The sequence below is a fragment of the Penaeus vannamei genome, chromosome 32, assembly GCF_042767895.1.
Source record: "Penaeus vannamei isolate JL-2024 chromosome 32, ASM4276789v1, whole genome shotgun sequence".
Lineage (NCBI taxonomy): Eukaryota > Metazoa > Arthropoda > Malacostraca > Decapoda > Penaeidae > Penaeus > Penaeus vannamei.
Genome location: NC_091580.1, coordinates 28,728,730 through 28,736,229, shown reverse-complemented (window position 1 = coordinate 28,736,229; position 7,500 = coordinate 28,728,730). Strand labels below are relative to the sequence as shown.

At 49.8% G+C, this 7,500-nt stretch overlaps 1 protein-coding gene across 2 annotated transcripts in view; it reads right to left on the bottom strand.

The window, feature by feature from the left end:
* The window catches only part of nsl1 (non-specific lethal 1), a 108,764-nt gene that overhangs the window by 10,359 nt on the left and 90,905 nt on the right, over positions 1-7,500 (bottom strand). The window lies entirely within an intron of this gene.

Genomic DNA, 7,500 nt, shown 5'->3' with positions numbered 1-7,500 from the left:
GCAACCACAGCCAACATCTCCTTTTCCTGCGATGAAAGTAAGGTTTATTCTCAAAGCCCCTTAGGAATAAATGAAAACAAATCACTAAGGCTTGCATAAACAAACCAACCCAATCGCACTGATATGAGTGTACATAAACCTAACCCTTCTTTAATATGATTAATGTTTAGTTTTCTCTTCTAATTGACAAACAAAACAATGTGATAATAATGAGGCAATGACAATAGTAACGATAATAACGATGAAGTCAGAATTAATATGGAAATGAATACAACAATCCCACACACGAGAGCAATAGTAAGAGCCATGATTGCATGCATACCAATTCATTAGTAACAAGGGCGTTTATGCCCCGCCAATATCAATAGAACATATCATTTGAAAAATAAGTTTAATACATTCATTCACGCTACAATCTTATTGGTACATAATTGGACACATAATATTTATAATCAAAGTCTAATCGTTGTACCAAATTATAATGACAACGATCATAAGGCAGAACTAATAGTAAAAAAAATACGATATGGTTGCTTATTTTGTGAATAATAATACTAAAAAGGTAACGAGGAGGCCAGGCATCCCCCTTCGCTCAAAATAAGTTCCAAAAAGCGAACACAAGACATTCGATTAGCTCTCTCGCAGACGCATTTCCCATCATCACGGCTCGCACTGGTCAGAATTCCTTTCATCGGATCCGAAATACAGAGGCTGACCCCGCCTCCCCCCCCCACTGGATCACAGCCAACCCAACCCAAGATTTTCTTCACGACCCGAGAGCAACTTTTCGAAAAGTACAATCAAGTTGAAAACCTAAACTGCAAACAAAGATAACCAACTGAGGGCAAATACACTAATACACAGTTTGAAGATGTTACAATGATGAGGAAGAGGCATAGTAAAAAAAAAAAAAAAAGAATACTACCACCATTAAACAGAAAAATATTAACACCATAATATGGCAATCGAAAAAGATTAATATAAAAACAAGACAAATACAAATGATGACAATAAATTAAATGCCAATAAAAGACCAGAAAATGCAACAACACGTCTGATGTCTTCATAGACGATATTACGAAAGCATAACAGTGGATAATAAGCCTTTTAACAGAAACAGACACAGCTTTTTCCCCCCAAAACCGTTGGCTTTACCCTGCTACTTTTTATTCCCCGCATCAATGAGGAACTGTGCTCTCGTCATCCCAACGTCATGAGTATTCAGCATAAGCAAGAAAATTCTAGGAACAGCCAACTTTTACATGGTAATTTGTGCCCACGGTTAAAAACAGCAAATCAACCCAAGTTCGTTGTCTGATTCTATTTCACTGACAAACTTCCAGACCTAAAATTATTATCTAAATGGAATGGGCTGAAATTCAAGCGCATTTCCAGAACCATTCACTGCAACCAACTGTAATCAAACATTTGTAACAATTATACCAACCCATAATAACATGTTGATAACCTAACGAAACAATATCACGAAATATTACGAAACAAGTTCTGAAAAAAAGCCAACATTGTTGTTCAAACACAGATTTAACTAAAGGATGATAACGATATAAAAAAAAATCATACTTCATGGGGCTTACAATCAAATTTCACCCTTATTACTGCACACAATACTATTCAGATCACGATAAGCTACAGTGAAACCCTACAGTGTCGACATACAACCGCAGCAACACAGCTCAAAGGAGTGCAGCCGAAATTGATGAAGACCCTCGCACTACACCCTCGAGCAGAAAAAGTAGTCCGACACCGACAACGCAAAGACCACTATCGAAGAAAGAAGACGAAGACGAAGAAAGAGAAGAAGAAAAAGACGACGAAGACGAAGAAAGAGAAGAAGAAAAAGACGACGAAGACGAAGAAAGAGAAGAAGAAAAAGACGACGAAGATGAAAAAGAAGTAAATCAGACAAGGACGAAGAAGAAAACGACGAAGACGTACCCGGAGAAGGAAAACAAGAAGCAGGAAGAAAGAGAGAAGAAACTAAAGGGAAAAAGGGGAAAATGGAACTGCAAGCTAACGAGGCTGAGCCCTCACGAAGGGAGACAGAACTGGGGCAGGATGAAGGCCGTCGGTATTGACTTGACGGCGCGTCCGCCCCGACTCCCGGCCTCGCTTTTCCGCACCGAATTACTTCCATTTGGTGTTCATCGTTCGTTCCCAACGCCCCCCGACTTCGGATTCGTAGCTGCGAAGAGCCATAAGGGCGAGCTGCTTGACATCAGGGTCCGGCTGGGCGTGGAGCAGCTCGAGGAAATATCAAAGACCCTCACAAAGCAGTACGTCGTCAAACCGCAAATGAATGCTAATGTCACAGCGATGCACTTACACTCTGGGTTTCCATTCGCCCGGCCTCGCCCCGTTCGCATCCGCCGATCCCATTTGTCCAAGTATCGAGCCCATTCATCAACTTTGCCCCGCGCTGCTTTCAACATCCGTTCAACATCAAAATATTTTCATGGTCTAGCTGCATTCTATAGTTCCAAAGACCAGAGTGGCATAGAACACGTGCTTCTCGGCCTCTGTAGGGACAACACCCAGTAATTAACACACAATGCAGGACCGTTACCGACTGCGAGTACAGCCGCTGAGTGAATGAAGCGAGCGGGATGTAAGACCCAAGCCCGATGGGGTATCAATCACGCCGTTATAGAAGGTGTGACGGGACATCCATTGCCCCTTATAAGCGCTCAGTCGATCTCCCCCTTAAGAGGCCCTCAAGTCGACCTCCGCAACCGCATGTCAAGTCGCTGGGTACACACGGAGAGTACACGGGGGCGCTGCTTGCGGACGCCACAGAATGGAGAAAGTCGCCCGGGGCCATAAGCAATCAGAGTGTTGGAGGCGGCGAGTGGCACACCATTGCAGCGCAGTAAAAGTGGAGTCGAGGGGATTGCTCCACTGCTAGGGAAGAAAGGGCTAATGCAAGCTGTTTAGAAAGAAGGTTGCTTCAGACGCGGCTCTCTACTTTACATAAAATTAATTTCAGCGGGTCAAGTTGTTTGGCGAGGCCGTCGGGGAAGGGCAAATGAAGCCCGTGCTGGAAATTCTACACGCCCAGAAGCAGACTTGCAAGCAAAGTTAACACTACTTACCCAGCAAAGTAGATGCCAGAAGTTGGGGAAACATAATTATGCGAGGTACAAAGGTTTCATTAAGAGCGACCCTGTTTAACGACGCGTGCCCCGAGGAACAGCTGGCCCGGCGGCGCTGGGAATACCTTCTGGGGATTCGGATCACATCAAGGGGAGGCGATCCGAGTCACTCCCGCATCCGATGGCCTTAGCGAATCCGAAACGCAATCTGAGCGACGGGTTTTTAGTCTCTACACTTTACCACAAATCCAGGAATTATCAAATATTCATTTACTTCCCCTAAAGTTCAACTCCAATTTGAAAAAAAAAAGTTTTCCTTATTTTAGACATCCACTCATTATAACGTTTATTCAGGCATTCTCATTCCGTGTGGCAATGCAGATTGCACGCACTACATTAAAAAGGCAGTTTGTAGTTTCACCTAAATTCTTCAAAGGTTCAAGGAACTGTAAACAGAATATGAAAAAAGTAGATAATCTGTTTTTCACACCTCTCCCCCCTCTCCCTCTCCCTCTCCCTCCCTCTCTCCCTCCCTCTCCCTCTCCCTCTCCCTCCCTCTCCCTCTCCCTCTCCCTCTCCCTCTCCCTCTCTCTCTCTCTCTCCCTCTCTCTCTCTCTCTCTCTCTCTCTCTCGGCAGATCACCCCCCCCCCCTCGCCTCATTCCGGCCTCCACCGAGACCCCCTCTTCTTCCGGCGCCAGACCCTCGGCGCTGCTTCTTCCCCCATTCCCTCCTCCTTCCATTCCAGCGGCCAAGCGTTTACATTTTTTCTCTCGGCTCAAAATCGTGAACACCGCCGCCCTCCCTCCCTCCCCCCCTCCCTCCGTCCCTCCCTCCGACGGGCCGGTGGGCGATGCGCCGCTTGGCTTTGCGTCTCGAACGGATCATTCCGCGGCGCATCGCACGCTGAAATCCTGACGTGTTCTGTGAATCGCAAAATGGTCTTTTCATGCATATCCCGACTTTGAAATCTCACGCTTTAACTTGGTAATGAAGATTCCTAAAAGAAGAGAGAGAAAGAGAAAGAGAGAGAGAGAGAGAGAGAGAGAGAGAGAGAGAGAGAGAGAGAGAGAGAGAGAGAGAGAGAGAGAGAGAGAGAGAGAGAGAGAGAGAGACAGAGAGGACGTCTTATCTTTGTTCACACGAGGTGTTTCACTGAAGAGTAGAACATGGATACAAAGAGGGAGAGAAAGGGTTCGTCAACGGAGAACAGACGAGGGCGCTGTAGCCAAGGGATTGCTATAAAGGGGCACTCCAGTTGCAGTTAAAAGGACAATGAAGTTCTAACAATATCGGCACCGACTGCGATGAATTTGTGGCTGGAGGAAAACTACACGAGTTATAGCCACGACCGCCTGCCCCTACACGTCAAGGCTAAAGAAACTCCACTCACACACAAGCAAGTTCATTCAAGACCCGAGAAGGGAATGACGCCGCAGCTTGTAATCACCTGGAGTGGCGGGTCGCGATCGGCACCCTTGACTGATTGCAAGGGGCGATAAGACGGCTGCACTCGCGCCCAATCTCCACCAAATCGAGAGACTCATCCCGGCGGCACTCGGCACGCCATTAACTATGCAGCCGCATGAATAACGCAAACTCCTCCTTTAGTAATGCAGCATTAAGCATTTTTTTCACATTAGCGAGTCTATGCCATTAGCATCATTTCAGTTCAAAGACAAACAGACACAGACACCCACATATATACATATACTTGACAGACATGGGTAGTGTAAGCCGCTATCCCTCCCTGTGGAACATGGTCCTTCCCCTCATCCACACACCCTTTGCCCCAATTAAATCCACACGCCTATTAATAAAGATAAGGCTTCCCTATCTAGCGTTATCCCTCGCCCTCTTGCCTTTTAAATTCCGGTGCCCTCCCGCCATCGCCATAGGCCTATGTAACCGCCCTCCGCAGCATCGCCACCCCGACAGGTCCCTCTGGCGAAGAGAACCCCGAAAGGCTGCACCAAGGACAATAATAACGGCCGCAGAAAGGTCACCCCGCTGCAAAGGTCAGGCGCACGGCCGTGGTTAGACAAACCGCGCACGTAAAAACTGGCTGCGTGAGGCGAGCGCAGCATCAGCGGCCGGAAGTGGCGATTCCTCCCCCGCTGCGAGCGAAACAAGAGATGACAGGCGGACGGCCCCTGTCTGCAATGCGGTGGGCAGGTCCCGTCTCGCCACCGCCTGGACACCTGTATTCGTCTGCCGCCAGCCTGCCTCGCCGTGTCTCTTGTGTAACTACACCCGCGCTCGACACTACACCGTCCCCCGGCTGTCCTCTCCACCCCGCGAAAAAGCATTCCCCTCGACTGCAATCTGCCTCATAATGCCACAAAGAGCCTTTTAATCATTGAGGAACTTATTTCTGTGTCGGTATCAAAATGTCAGCCTTGAATAAATGATACCCTGCCCGTGGCGACAGGAAGCCCACACGAAAACTTTCCCATGCCGAGGCGCAGAGGGCGGGGCCAGAGACAGGGGGAACTTTTCTTTTCAATTTTCGATTTTTTTTTTTCATGCACGGAACTGCCCGCAAGATACTCTCAGCACCCACAGGCCGAGTCCGGACGCCATGCACGTAAATCAAACGCAACAACATCAGCGGAGCGAACCCAACAAAAAAGGGCGTCTGGGAGAGTTATTCATAACGTTCCTTGTAAAAGTTCTTTCCCTCCTCGACAGACTCGAGCTTTCTTGGCCTTCGCCTCGAACCCGCATTCCTATCTTCTATCCCTTCCCCCGGGCGAAGAGGGAGACGCCCCAGGGAACCGCGAGAGACCCTCCTCCTCCTCCTCCTCCTCCTCCTCCTCCTTCTTCTTCTTCTTCTTCTTCTTCTTCTTCTTCTTCTTCTTCTTCTTCTTCTTCTTCTTCTTCTTCTTCTTCTTCTTCTTCTTCTTCTTCTTCTTCTTCTTCTTCTTCTTCTCCTCCTCCTCCTCCTCCTCCTCCTCCCGCAGACCAGCCAGAGCCGAATAATCACGGGGAAACCCCCTGCGCTGACATCGAAGTGGAAATTGATCCCCGGACCCGATCCACGCCGCTGCTTGCGAGGACAGGGGGAGGAGGCAGCAGGCAAGCACGACAGACAGACAGACAGAGAGAGAGGTTCGTCACAGTGAAATACAAGGCCACGATGGGCGCTGGGGGTGGGGGGTGAGGGGTGAGAGCGGGGTCTTTGTGCAGCTGCCTAGGCCCAAGTACAGACGTGCCCCGCCCAGCTGTGGCAACAGGGCCCGAAATGCACGAGGCGGCAGGCTTTAATGGGCGCGGGGGTGGGCGTGGGGGAGGGGAAGATAAGGGAAAGGGAGAAGGAGCGGGGAAGAGCGAGAGAGAGAGAGTGAGGGGAAATGCGAAGGAGGGAAGGGAAAGAGGATGGGGAATGTAAGGGAATAGGACGGAGAAAAGGGAAGGAGAGGGGAAGGGACGGGCAGGGAGAAAGAGGAGAAGGGGGAGGGGAAGGGAGAAGAAATGGAGGACGGACAGGGAGAAATAGGAGGAGGAGGAGGAGAGGGAGGGGCAGCGTCGGATAAAAAAAAGCGACATGAATGACCAAACTGTGCCGAAACAACCGCGAGCCTCCCCCACCACTCCCCCACCTCCCTCCTCTCCTCTCCCCCTCTCCTCCAGGACCGCGTGCGTGGAGAACCTGCCTCGCCCTTCCTTCCTTCCTTCCTTCCTTCCTTCCCTAATATTACAACTCGGCAATTCACAGTGCCACGAACACTCTGAATCGGAATGATGATCCGATCCAGACCGCCCGACTCTCTCGCCTTACAGCCGACGGAGAACCGGTCGCGCGCTCCTGTGCCAAATGTTAATGACCCAAGTCGAACTAATACCAAAGTCCGCCAGAGTGTGCGTGTGCGTGTGTCTGCGTCTGCGTGTGAACTTGCGTGTGTGTAAGATTCCTCTCTGAAAATGCCATTCCAACCCCACCACGCCAGTAGGGAAGTCACGCACGCACGCACGCAAGACGCCAAGAGCGGCGCTTCCAACCCACAAACATCAATCGTGTTCGACCCGCAGCCCGCCGGCGAAACCTGTTCTCGGGATAATTGAAGGTCCGGGGAAGATTACGCCAAATTCCCATCATTTCCGCGCTGGCGAGCCGGCCTACGACCGCACTCGCCACCCGCGGCCGGGCCTTCGACTGCAACGTCCGTCCTCTGTCGACTCGTTCGACGCCTCACTGGCAATCTCGGCGCCGAATCCTCAACTATTTATTGCGCAGGATAGGCCTATGTACTCCAGGCACGTCTCAGGCCCGAGGATTCGGACGAACGGAACTCGAGACGGAAGAGCGGAGAACAAGACACGCGGAAAGGTCGATGCTACCACACCCCTTCTCGTCTTCCCCTTCCCATCTTCGTCTTCGTCCTCGTCAT